Below are 14,505 nucleotides of genomic sequence, written 5' to 3'. Positions count from 1 at the left end.
ATAGCACAGCAGTAATTTGGTGCACATTGTTGTGTCTAAGCATATTTTAAACTGTTGAATAGACAGGGTACTGAAGGTTAGTTTCCATGTTTGCTTAAATCTCATTCATTACTCAGTTACTACATCCAAGTTGCTTAGATGTTTTTCCTCCTCTTAGCCACAGATAAGTCCATTAAACTTTGCTTAACATGGGAAAGGAAGAATCTGGGTGGTGAATGTTCAGTATGTGCTATTATACAGTGATTCTCAGATTAAAACTACTGAGGCATGCAATAAATGACAACTTCATGCTAAAAGATTAATATTTGCTAGTTTGTTACAGTTATTTAAAATTATGCAGAATTAAATCGGAAGCATCTTGACATGTTACACATCTGAAGGTAGGTAATAAACATTTATCTACCTCTGAACACACAAATATGTTTTTGAAATACAGTGACCGTATTTTTTGATCTTTCACTCAGCAATTGTTTAAAATATTTGCTGAAGGCCCCCCTAAGCCATTAAGGTAGCATAATGCACTCCTGCATATCTCTGTGAAATTAGTTATATTTCTAATATTTTTATCAAATAATGAGTAAAGGAGTATTTGGCATTTTAATTTAACAGATTTTCTTTTACGTTTCAGTATGCTGATAAGCTGTTCAGAATGAATCTAAATTTCATAAATTACAAAGAATCTAACAACAACAACAAAGAGCTCTGAAAGCTTGAATAAAATATTTTGCCTTTTAATCTTCTGAGAGTTGCCTGCATGAGCTTCAGTCTATCATAAGCATCTGCCAAAGATAAAAGTTGCTAAAAGGAGGAATGAAAGAGGGGGGGGAAGAAAGAAATTAAACCTCAGAAAATCATATCATGCCACAGATTCACAGCATGATTTAAAAAAAAAAAAACAAAAACAAAACAGCCTTGGACATATGATCTAGTGTTAAAACAAATACATGAACTTCTTTGTGCATGATGAGAACCTCTGACAGTGTCATACTGAATGGACTGCTTGGTAGGACTAAGTATTATGTCTAATAACAAGGTAATATCTGAAATCCAGGTATTCTGCATTTGACTGAAATCAAATTCTTTCACAAGCTGTAGGAATTCTACAGTCTTCAGTGGGTGTTACTGGACTCTTGATAGCCTTTCTGGGTGAAGGAGCCATTACATTTGTATACTTATTCCTAAATGCAGATTTCTCTTTCTCAAGAGCAGAGAGTTTAAAAAAGGGGAGAGCTTATGCCTGCCAATTTTCAGATGACTTGCATCCCTCCCTATTTTCTTTGTAGCTACTGGAGTTGTCTGACTAGGAAGGAAACTTAAGAAATGCCATGGTCTTTCTCTAGACATCCTAATCTTCCTTGACACCATTTAGCAATAATGAAATGAAATTAAGTAGGTTATCTACGAAAAACGCATTCTTATTTTCCCCATACATATGTCTATATGCAACATTTCAGTGCTGTGCTACAAGGATCGGCTTTTGATGGGTCTTCCTTAACCTGTTCAGTGTGTTTATCCACTTTGGCTAGTGAAATCCAAGTAGCGTGCCCAAACTGCTTTATATGTAGAGATGCACAATAGATCACTATGGACTGAAGATAAAGAAATTTTCAGACGATGTCTAGCAACTACTAAGACTGCTTCTGTTTGGCTTATCTAGTACATCTGTATTTCTCTTATGTCCATCGCCATATGATTATTTAGTCTTTATGGTATTTCAGCACTTGCTCAGAGCCAGAGAGTCCAGCAGAAATCTGCTTCATTTTAGAAAAACAGTTCACTTAGAATCTACATTCTAAATATTTATCATTAATTTCTTTAGCATTAATCTAGTCCTACTTTTTCTTAAATCTACAGTTCCTCCATATCATCATTTCAGTCAAACAACACTAATGATAATGATAAACAGTGTATGAAACCAAATGCAGACTGTAAATACCTGTAACTCATCTGCTTAGAACTGCTCAGTTCATCTCTCAGGTGTTTTGAATTGCAAAAGACATGCTGGCTCTCTAAGGATGAGGAACTCTTGTTTGCAAAGAGCAAGAAATCTGATATTTCTGGTTGTGCCTTAAAGGACCATTTGTGGACAACTCATATCACACCATCTCATATACATGTGCATTTATTTATTCCTACACTATTATACCCCTCCTTTGAAAATCTGGCCCCCAAGTCTCTTGATACAGTGATGTACGTGCCATTTTAGTATGTAATCTAGTAGTTGAGCAAGAAGGAAAAATATTTAGGCCACTTTACATAAGGAAAAAGCTTTTTGAAAAGTTGACCTCTAATTCTTTAGTTCTGGAAGCTTGTCTTAGAATTTAGCTTGGATTTTCTAACTTCAGGACTGAAAAAATCCAAAATAAGGTAGCTGGAAAAAAAAGAAGGCTTCTTCATATTCAGTTTTTGCACTAACAGATATAGTTGCTATATCTATTTAATGTTAACTAATATTAATTGTATAACTATACCTGTAAGAATCCTGGCCTATTGCTGTTGTCCACCAAAAAATAAACTATGCTTACAAATATGGCAAATATAAACTGTAGTAAACACAAATAAACTATTTTCTATTAAATTAACTGTCTTTTAGTCATGTCTAGGATGTGTACCCAAAGAAAATAACCAGTTGTTCATTAAATAAGTTTCACAGAACCTTAATATATTTTAACAACTTGAATTGTAACAGACCTGAAATTATTTTATTTCAATTAATTTTTTATATGGAACAGGAAAACTTGGAAGTAACTGACCTTTAAGTGGTAAAACCATTTCTGCTACAGATGATATTGTAAATGAAATTCCATTATAATGAGGGTAATGTAGCCACTATAGTAATTGCATTACAATAAGGAATTTTTAGCCTTGAAAGATTTAAAAACTAATTACTGAATGCCATAGTGAAACAGGTGGAACTCTTTGTTTCTCTTGCTGTAATATCTGAATTGCTACTAAGCATTTCCTCAGTGAAGATACTTTCTAAATGATGGTAGGTCTAGACATTCCTATCGAAGTTCTGAAACAGTTTTTGCACAGCAGCCATGTTCAGTTTTACTGGTACAGTTGCCTGCTGCATGCTAGTAGAGAAGCAACCTCGAGGAAATGGTGCTTTTTCATCAGTGTGGCTGATGAAAAAATAGTCCTCTTTTACAGTGGTGATGGGAATCAGCTAGAGTCCTACCCTGACAGAGAGTGCTCTGAGTCACACCTGCCTTGTTTAAGTACAGCCCCTGGTTGTCCCTAGGGCATCAGCATGGATCTCTTGCAGGGTTCTCTCTTCGTTGTGGTCATCCGTTTTTTTCCCCCCAACTGAGTAGTCCTTTAAAAAGCTTTCAAAAATAAAATCTTCACAAAATAACGCTTTTGAAAGGCAATGGGAAAGCCCATGAATAAATTGGGTTTCAGATGTGATATATAACACGCAAAAGAACCTGCTATCCATGTGTAACTTAAAAATTTTTAGATTGTCCCTCCATATTTAAACTCTACATAAAAGGAAAAAGGAAATAAAAAGGACATTCTGAATTTTGTTTATCCTTTAGTCATTTAAATTTTAAGATAACCTTAAATTATTTTCAGGGAGAGTAACTATGTGAAATTATGTTATTCTCTCAAATCAAACAGGCAAACAGAAATGTTTCCAGTTAGTGCATTTTGAGTTTATACCCTCCTTTAAACAGGTAGTATAAGTGTTTACCAGGCTACTTTCAGAAGTTAGTATGTGCTGCCTAAATAAACATTAGCATTTCAACATAAACAATTGCTGTGAAAAGCAGTGAAAAACTCTAGAGTACGTGTGTCTGCTTCTGTTGTAAATGACTTAGAGGTTTATGATGCTTGCATTGTAGCAGGCTCCTGGAGCCTGTGAAACTGTTGGACTAGCAGCACTAGAAGGAAGCATTTTCTTTTCCTGGATAGAAGAAAACGGCAGGGGTGTTAGTGGAACACAGACATGCTTCACAGCTTTCTGAAAGAACAAGGTGTACTGCCTCATCCTCAGCCTTATAACTGTAAAACCAGGATTACAAGGAGTTGAGGCCCTGTCTGCTTTCTCACTGTGTACAGTGATGTTTTTGTGAGTGCAGTTATGGGAGGGTAGTGTACAACGTCACAGCAACAGGATTCTTGTGCAATGTGAATTTAATTAGAGGCCAGCATTGGAATATCTCCTTTTCATATAAAAGTACTAATTATTTGGATATGGCTAACTTCTGGAAGGGAAAGAAGACAAGACATCAAACACCCCACTAAAATATTTGAATCTTGAATTATTTGTCTGCGAGGTACCATTCTGGCAGTCAGGCTTTGAAGAGGATTGACTTCCACAGAAAAGCAACAGTGCACAACACAGGGTTTCACAGAGAAATGAGCACCGAAGCATCTCACACTGTTCTTGATTCAACCCCTTTGGTCTTTTTCCACAGTGACCCACATTCCTTTATAGTAATGAATAACTTACATCCTCGGAGACCCACAGTGACTGTCCCTCCCTTTATTAAAGATAACAGAAAATGTGCCAGTAACTTCAAGACAGGAATAAGTCATTTATTCTCTACTGTCCAAACACATAAAAGATTGTCAGTGTATGAATAGGTAGTTTCATTCTTTTCTTCTTATTTTAGAGTCTATTTTGAAATGTTCAGGCACTGGACCTTCAATGAGAAAACTTAACTAGGCTGGGCTACTTAGAGACCTGGATGCTATGAATAACAGTCTCCGGAAGTAATTTTTTCAGACACTAATATTTTACAGGGTTAGTAGTACAGGCTGCATTATTTACAGATTTTGTAAAAGACATAACTTCCCAAGCTGATTCTACCTCTTTTTTTAATGGACATCAAGTGAAAACCAGAATAACTTTTCTATCATGTTCTGTAATCTTACAACCTAGCTGTAATGTTGAATGCATTCATTTCTTAGTCTTTTCTGCTTCTCTGATTAAACATACAACTGGCTGCTATTTTGCGTTCTCTGCAATTAATAGAATTGGGTTATGGTACAGGAGAGGGAATGGAACCTAACTGCAGAAATGCCTTAAGAGAAACCTTCCAGGGAATATTTGAATTGCAAGTTCAAATGCATTTTCTCACTGAATAATTCTTGCAGAGTTGAGTTTCATGAAAGAGTGAACTTGGTTTGCAAGACTCATGAGAGAAGGTTATTAGCTGAACAGCTTTGTTTCATTATATGACTGCTAATTTAATATTCTCTTACAAGATTGAAAATAGACATTTTCCTGTCATTTACCTTAAAAATAATGCTTGTTTGACTTCTCTATCTGAAAAAGTACAAAAATACTTGAAAAAGCAGTTCTTTTTATGCAGAAACATTTTTTTTCTGGCAGCTATGGATATTTGCATTTCTTATATTTTTGCAGAAGGAGTTTTTTCAAAATTACCATACCACATTACAGTTATCACAGAACAGATGATGTTGGCCAGGACCTCTGGAGATCATCTAATCCAACTCTTTGCTCAAAGCATGATCAGCTAGAGTAGGTCAGGATCATGTCTATTTAGGTTTTAAATATCTGCAAGGATAGAGACTCCACAACCTCTCTGACCACTCCAACAAGAAAAATGTTTTATTACATTTAAACAATTTCCTGTATTTCAGTTTGTGCCTACTGCCTCTTGTCCTGTCACTGGGCGCCACTGAAAAGGGTCTGCCTCCATCTATCTCTCCCTATTAAAGTTTCATATGCATTGATGAGATCCTCCTGACCCTTTTCTTCTCCAGGCTGAACAGTCCAAGCTCTCTCAGCTCTCACCTCGTATGAGAGGTGCTCCAGTCCCTTAATCATCTTTGTGGCCCTTTGCTGGATTTGCTCCAGCCTGTCCAATTACTTCTTGTGTCAGTGAGCCCAGCACTGGACCCAGCATTCCAGATGTGTCTCACAAGGCTCAGTAGAGGGGAAGGATCAGCGCTTTCACCTGCTAGCAACACCCAGCAGGCTGTTGGCTATCTGTGCCAGAGGGGCATGTTGCTGACTTATGGCCAACTTGGTATCAACAAGGGCCTTTTCTTTCAAGCTGCTTTTCACAGTTCGGTTATATATGGCTAGAGGAAAACATTAGGGGAGTATTGAAGAGACCAAGTTTTCTTTCTAAATATGACTTCACTCTTTCTTATATTCCTCACAGAATCATTAAGGTTGGCAAAGACTTGTAAGATCATCAAGTCCAACCATCAACCAACACCACCATGCCCATTAAACCATGTCCCACAATGCCACATCCACACATTTCTTGCACACCTACAGTGAGGGTGACTCCACCATGTCCCTGGGCAGTTTGTTCCAGTGTTTCACTACTCTCTCAGTAAAGAAAGTTTTCCTAATATCCAGCTTGAACCTCCCCTGTCACAACTTGAGGCCATTTCCTCTTGTCCTGTCACTAGTCACTTGGGAGAAGAGACCAACACCCACCTCTCTGCAACCCCCTTTCAGGTTGTTGTAGAGAGCAGTAAGGTCTCCCCTCAGCCTCCTCTTCTCCAGGCTAAACAACCCCAGCTCCCTCAGCCGCTCCTCATAAGACTTGTGCTCCAGACCCCTCACCAGCTTTGTTGCCCTTCTCTGGACACACTCCAGCACCTCAATGTCCTTCTTGTAGTGAGGGGCCCAAAACTGAACACAGGATTCGAGGTGTGGCCTTGCCAGCGCCCATTACAGGGGCACGATCACTTCCCTGGTCCTGCTGGCCACACTATTTCTGATACAGGCCAGGATGCCGTTGGCCTTCTTGGCCACCTGGGCACACTGCTGGCTCATATTCAGACAGCTGTCGACCAACACTTTCAGGTCCTTTTCTGTGGGGCAGCTTTCCAGCCACTGTTCCTCAAGCCTGTAGCGTTGCCTGGGGTTGTTGTGACCCAAGTGCAGGACCCGGCCCTTGGCCTTGTTGAACCACATACATTTGGCCTTGGCCCATTGATCCAGCCTGTCCAGATCCCTGTGTAGAGCCTTCCTACCCTCAAGCAGATCAACACTTCTGCCCAACTTCTTTGTGTTGTCTGCAAACTTGCTGAGGGTGCACTTGATCCCCTCATCCAGATCATCGATAAAGATATTAAACAAGACCAGCCCCAAAACTGAGCCCTGGGGAACTCCGCTTGTGACCGGCCACCAACTGGATTTCGCTCCATTCACCACAAATCTCTGGGCTCTGCTTTCCAGCCAGTTTTTTACCCATTGAAGAGTGCACCTGTCTAAGCCACGATTCGCCAGCTTCTCCAGGAGAATGCTGTGGGAGACAGTGTCAAAGGCTTTACTAAAGTCCAGGTAGACAACATCCACAGCCTTTCCCTCATGCACTAGACGAGTCACCTGGTCATAGAAGGAGATCAGGTTGGTCAAGCAGCACCTGCCTTTCATGAACCCGTGCTGGCTGGGCCTGATCCCTTGGTTGTCCTGCACGTGCCCTGTGAGTGCCCTCAAGATGAACCTCTCCATAATCTTCCCCAGCACTGAGGTCAGGCTGACAGGCCTGTAGTTCCCCGGATCCTCCTTCCGGCCCTTCTTGTAGATGGGTGTCACGTTGGCAAGCCTCCAGTCATCTGGGACCTCCCCTGTTAACCAGGACTGTTGATGAAAGATGGAGAGTGGCTTGGCAAGCTCCTCCGCCAGCTCCCTCAGTCCCCTTGGGTGGATGCCATCAGGCCCTATAGACTTGTGAGTGTCCAGGTGGCATAGCAGGTCATTAACTGCTTCCTCCTGGATCATGGGGAGTTTATTTTGCTCTCCATCCCTGTCTTCCAGCTCAGGGAGCTGAATAGCCTGAGGATACCTGGTGTGGCTATTAAAGACTGAGGCAAAGAAGGCATTAAGTACCTCAGCCTTTTCCTCATCCTTAGTGACAGTGTTCCCCCTGCCCCCCGCATCCAGTAAAGGATGGAGATTCTCCTTGGCTCTCTTTTTGTTGTTAATATATTTGTAAAAACATTTTTGTTATCCCTTACGACCGTGGCCAGACTGAGCTCTAGCTGGGCTTTTGCCTTTCTAATTCCCTCTCTGCATGACCTAACGAGATCCTTGTACTCTTCTTCAGCTGCCTGCCCCTTCTTCCAAAGGTGATAAACTCTCTTTTTTTTCCTGAGTCCCAGCAAAAGCTCCCCGTTCAGCCAGGCTGGTCATCTTCCCTGCTGGTTCTTCTTACGGCATATAGGGACTGCCTGCTCCTGCACCTTTCAGATTTCCTTTTGAAGAAGGTCCAGCCTTCCTGGACCCCTTGGCCCTTCAGGACTGTCTCCCAAGGGACCCTCTCAACCAGTGTCCTGAACAGGTCGAAGTCTGCCCTCCGGAAGTCCATCGTAGTGGTTTTGCAGACCTCCCCCCTCCTTACTTGGCCAAGAATTGAGAACTCTATAATTTCATGGTCGCTAAGCCCAAGACGGCCTCCGACCATCACTTCTCCCACCAGTCTTTCTCTGTTCGTAAACAGTGGGTCAAGCAGGGCACCTCCCCGGGTAGGCTCACTTATCAGCTGTGTCAGGATGTTATCTTCCACACACTCCAGGAACCTCCGGGACTGTTTCCTCTCTGCTGTGTTATATTTCTAGCAGACACCTGGTAGGTTGAAGACCCCCACAAGAACAAGGGCTTGCAGTCATCCTGTGATGACCGAAACCAGCCCAAATTGGAAATTTAAGTATCTGATGCTCATTAACTTTCTTAATCCTAACTAATCTCACCAGCTCTAAATGCAGGGGAAAGGGTGAGTTGGTGTGTTGTTTAGAAGCTGTTTAGGGGACAGGTGTTCCTGGAGAGTGTTGGAGAGCAATGCAAGGATCTAATTTAGTAGGTAAGGTGAAGTTACTGTGTTGAAAGTAGCTAGAGGGTTTTGTGGTATGTCTAAATTGTTGTAATTTAAGCCCCGAATTAGGATGGAGGAAAAGGGAAGCACAAGGAAGTAAGTTTAAGGACTAACTTTGTCTGTCAACAATTTTTTAAGCTGTAAAGCAAGTTAAAGTACTTTTAATCTGTGAAGGAGGTCTAGTTATGTTAAGTGGCTAGAAGGACAGCTGAGTAACCTGTCCTTCTTCTTAATCTAAGTCTACTCAATAGATACGTCTCTGAACTGAAAGGGTTCATTTGCCAACGTAACTCTGAGCTTTCTCACATTCGAGATTCTTTTCTTTTTCAGTAATACATGTCTGTGTGCCCCCTTCCCCCAGTCAGCTCTGTGGTGCTCTGCCGTTCTGAAGCGAAGGCAGCACTTCTGAAACGTGCTGTCTGTACAGTGCATGGGTAATTGAGCTATGCAGATGCAGCAGCTGAGTCTTTCTTAGAATCGCTGCCTGTGTGATTGAGCTGAAATACTGGAGCTGTGGTGATTATGCAGATGAATTATGCTTGTTTACACAGGACTCTCCAGCACAAGTAGGGTTGTAAGTATCCAAAAATCTCTTTGCATCACCATTGTCAGAAGCACGTCTGCTTTAGACTCCTGCCCAAAGCAGCTGCAGTGGTAGATAAAGCTTTCCCTCTAGCGATCTTCAGAGTATCTGACTCTGTCTTACAGCTGCCTTCAGACTTTCAAGAATTAAACAGCTGGGTAAGATATAGGCATTAGACTTCTATAGATAGCTGTGAAAGACTAATTGAGTGTTTGAAATTTCTAGTATTTTAACAGCATTTAAACCTGCCTAAAGGTAAATCTTTAGCGTGTGCAGGGAAACATTAGATTGTTGTTTGCTGTCAATGCTAAAATGCGCAAGCTTCTGTAAGAGCATCTGCTGTGTACAGGCTGTGTTTGGTAAGCTATCAGCTACTGGTCTTCAAGCAAGCCAAAGCTCCTTATTAAGCTTTAGTTGCTGCTTTTGACTTTTCCACAGTTGTGTCAGCACTTGACAGTGAAGAAAATGCCAATTTTTACTTCTAGTGGAGGATGTTTGGGTTTTCTCAGTTGTTTTAGTTGCTTAATTTCTTTGAAACTGACTTTTCTGTGTTACACTGAATCATTTTGTGCTATTTTATGTTAACACATTTAGTTATTTCTGCATTTAGGTCTTAACTTTTAGGGGAAAAAATCAGTATATCAAAGTGCCTTGAATAGCCCAAGGAAATTGCACAGTTCTATCTGTTGGTCTTTTTATGTAAATGCCCATATTCAAAGAAAGGCATGACCTGGTTTATCAGCAAGATCTTATTGTAAAACTCACAAGAGGTGAATGCCATTCCTAACTTGCAGTTCTTGCCTGCTGGAATGATTTCTCTGAAATCCTGGGTGGTCTAGAGGGGTTGCTTACTGCTATTGATGGAGGTATTTCTTCTCTGTTGTAAGATTATTCAGGTAGCCATTATACAAACAGCAGAATCATTTTGCTTCCTCTCTGAGACCTTGAGATATATCAAGACATTGAAAAAAAAATCGTTTCATGTGATAAACTGCCTTTTTTATTTAAGCTGAGATATTGACAAATCACTGTCAGTTTTCTCTGATGCTTCTTGCCCACTTCTGGTTTTATTCGATGTCTTTAGAAAAAAACACTATCCAGGTGAAGTTATATGGGAATTACAGCAGTCAACGGGGTCTAAACTCTACCTGTTTGGGTGGGTTTTCTTCCTGTTGTTTTTTGGATAGGGGGGCTGTGTGGGAGGTAGGGTTTGTCTAAGATTTTACTTAAGTAGCCTTAAATGCAAGCAGTTGTTCCATTAGAAGTCTCTTTTTACTTTCAGGGTGTTGCAGCATGTCTCTGAAAAGTTAACATAACTGTCAAATCAGATTTTATTTTTATTATGCTACTCAAGAGTAAGTGCCTTCACTTATGAACATCCCCTCCATTTCACTGTGACCATGGGTGTTTCACTGATACCTTGACTTGCTATAAAACAGTGCATGCATTTATTTTTAAGCCTTGGATCAGAAAGAAAAAGTATCAGCAGAGGACAGCTGATGGTACAGCATATTTTTAAGGTAAGGAACAGCTTTATTCTCATTCAGGTCATGAGACTTTACCCTCACTCTCTTTGCCCACAGGACTGCCATGGCTCTGCCTGAAAGGGCTCTCCTGGAAAAGATATCAACAGAAAGGGGAAGGTGGGGAGGCATGGAAGAAAGAGGAGAAGGAAGCACAAATGGCACCTTAGTGGTCGAGATAAGATATAGCCCTAAACCTAAAGTGCTGAAGGCACTTGCCATTCATTCAGCAATGTGTGATAGAAACAGTGGATTCTTATTTAACATTCATGTAAGGCTAAATTCCCTTTACAGGGAATTTAGTAAATTGTAACTAAATGTGAAAGAAAAAATGCTGGATTTTGTGTGAAGTAATAACAGGGCTATCAAAAAAAAAAAGGAAATGAGTATTTCTCTATCTTCCTCAGAACAGTAATTTGCAACGTAAAACTGTTGACATGACAGGAGGCAGTAAATGAAACCTAAGTACTGTATTTAGAGCCTGAATCTAGCTAGCAGCAGTACTTGACTCCTGGCCTTCTGACTTGTGCTTTTTAGACACTCTTACCTGAAATGTTAATAATGAAACATTAGAAACCCAGTTTGAAATGCTAGTCCAAATAGTGTCTTTCTAAAGAAGGTTCTTTTTCTCACTTAGTGTAAGACTGCAACTTTTTGAAGTGTGGAGTACTTGGTTTTGAAATAACAAAATACTTAATTGCTTGTTGCTAATTGGTAGGAATGAGGAAGGCATCAAGAGATTCATTAGAATGCAGAATGTTTGGTCTGATAATTCACTTAAAATTTGTAATGTTTTGCTATAACCTTTGTGAGATATGTGATGTTATTAATTTCAATCTACTAAGAGGAAAAATTTGTAGATTGGCTAGTCGCTTTTCAAAGAGCTGTTCAGGAACTGTTATATTTAAAAAAAAAAATCGCAGTGAGTTTTATCAGAATGAGATTTCACAACATGCTGGTAATTGTAACATGAAGTATTAGAGCTATTTAACTGTTCTTTCCACAACGACAACTTGATGTAAAGCTGCTAAATTCTGTGGTATTCATCAGTAAACCCAGAAGAAGTAGATAGAATTGACAAAATCTAGTGCACCCGGGCAAACCTACCTGTATAATGGCAAGATAACAAGGGGAGTCTTAAGGAATAGCTCTTTTGTCTACTTACCTGATATATTCCCCCAGTTAGGCACAAGAAGAAAATTTCAAGCAAGCGTTCAACTGAGTCATAAAAATAGATAGCTACTTGTTTACTTTGTCACAGTGATGATATTGGACCTTGACAGTAAGGGCAAACAGCTTAGCAGCTTTTTATTGAAATCTTAAAGAAAACAAAGGTTTGCAAGAAGGATTAACTTGTGGGAATCCTCTGTGCCATGGGATGCTGGAATGGCAGCAGATGCTGAATGGTCCTTGCAGCAGGGCACGCTGCTAGCTTTGGTGCCCAGGATCATCAGCTGTTTGGAAGAAAATAAAAATGACACCTGATACCACATTTAAATAGTAACAAATGATAACAACCATATTTTAAGCAAAACACAATGAAAAGTTAGAGCACTCTACCAAGTTGTGCATGATCGATGTGCTGTGACATGACAATTAAGTTCATTTGGATCAAGTAGTAACTGTCATACCCAGCCAGTAGGGAGTGTTTGACTACCACTTTGGCATACGAACATATGGCTGGAGTCCATAATGACTGATGCAGTGGTAGACCCCTCTGAATTTGCACCTGTATCTCGTCTGATGATAAAGCAATTTGAGCACCATGAGATAAAGATGTCAAAATATTTCCGGTTGCCACAACAGACTGTGTAAGCATGCAAAAGTGATGTCTGTAACTGTTTTCAATGTGTAAACTTTCAAATTTGTCTTTGATAATTATTACGTATATAGTTCCTACCTACATCTAACCAACACAATGTGCTGCATTTCTTTCAACTTTATAAAAATTGTCAATCCATTCAGCAAAATTAGATGGACTGTGCTTTTTATTTCGGTAAGATTTGCACTCCTCTGAAATAAATCCTGGTCCATTTGAAGGCTGCTTTCTGATTATCTACAAGAGAGTACTTCTATACATACATTACAGTTATTGACAATGGTATCAAAATATCTATCTAGTCACCAATTCAGTAATTTATTTAATCACTTCTGGAATTTATAGTTTTTTTCTTTTTTCTTGGTAACAGAATTGCAGATAAGCTTAGTTTATTGTAGGAATAGTTTCTTGAAGAGAGTGGATTAATATAGTGAAAGACTTCTCTGCAAAAATATTCTGAACAACTTAACATGAAAACCATACTGCAGAATAAACTTTTGCTGGGGGAAGATCCAGAGAAGAACCTGTGTGCTCAAACCTAGTGAAATTTTTTGGTGGATAAAGAGACTGTGTTGTCCATAGAAACAAGGCAATACTTATCCAGAATTTAGAAACTGACTAAATCAGATAGGTTCTACTATTTTAACTCATTCGCTGTTTCCAGAGGTGAAGGGAAGGGACAGATGAATGCTTTAGTCCAGGTGCAAAACGTTTAAGTAAAGCATGTATAAATTTGCAAAATCAGACATGCTTTTTGTGGTCTGGATACCTAAGGGCTACAAACATACCATTGTCCTACATTACGATGATAGTTAAGAAAAAAATTGGTTGCTGACTTTTAAACTAAATCCCTACTGAGTAGGTCTGTTTACCAAAATGTGTAAATGGTACCTCTGTAAAGAAAAAAGACAGTGAGATATGCACATACTTTCACAGAAGTAATTTCTTCTCTGCTCAGTTAAATAATCAATTACCACCAATGCTAAATACAGTTGAGTGAAGATAACGTGCAGCTCCTTTTGGTGAGAATTTTACTTAAACAACCAGTATCTGAGATAATTGGTTAACTAACTCAATATCTGACACAACAGGCATGACTCTAAATGTTCCTAAATTTTCCCTTTCTATGAAAGGCTTCATAACAAGGAACCTTGTTTTCTTTCATAAATGTTATACCATCTGATTTTTTTTAAAAAAGTTAGGTCCACTGCTGAATTTGCAAAGATGCCCCTTTCCTCAATTGCCTGCGTTAGTTTGAAATCACTTTGTCTCTTTCTGAGGCTAAGCCATCAAGGGCCTGCCTGGTTTAGCTGATATTTGGGATCACATGTTGCCATTAACTCTCTTTTATTCAGCCTTGCCACCCCTTTTAGGAGTTCAGGTACCTCCATTTCAGTTCTGACAGATCTGCCTACAGCCTGTTCATAATGCCAAAGGTTTGTATAATGCAACATATGGGAGCATGGGCAACCAATACTGTAATTATCCAAATGATTACCCTTCTTATTGCCAGCATCCAAGATCAGATGGTCAGTGTGTGCTTGGATAATCAAGGCTCCCTTCTCACAGGCTCCTCCTTGCTGTAGTTAATTTTATCTTCATTGGAGGGCTAGGGGTGGTTTCTATAGTTGATTTGTAGCTATTCATTTGCTGTTCTATTAATACTATTGTAAAATTTATTCTTAATCTTACAATCTTATTTAAAACCCAGCTATCTCATTGCAAGCCTCAAACAATTACTATGCAGTGTTAGTTTTCACTTTAATGGAA

This window comes from Gavia stellata, chromosome 5 (genome assembly GCF_030936135.1).
Source record: "Gavia stellata isolate bGavSte3 chromosome 5, bGavSte3.hap2, whole genome shotgun sequence".
NCBI classification, from domain to species: Eukaryota; Metazoa; Chordata; class Aves; order Gaviiformes; family Gaviidae; genus Gavia; species Gavia stellata.
The sequence above is the reverse complement of the archived record's forward strand: the minus strand, read 5'-3'. Positions refer to the sequence as shown.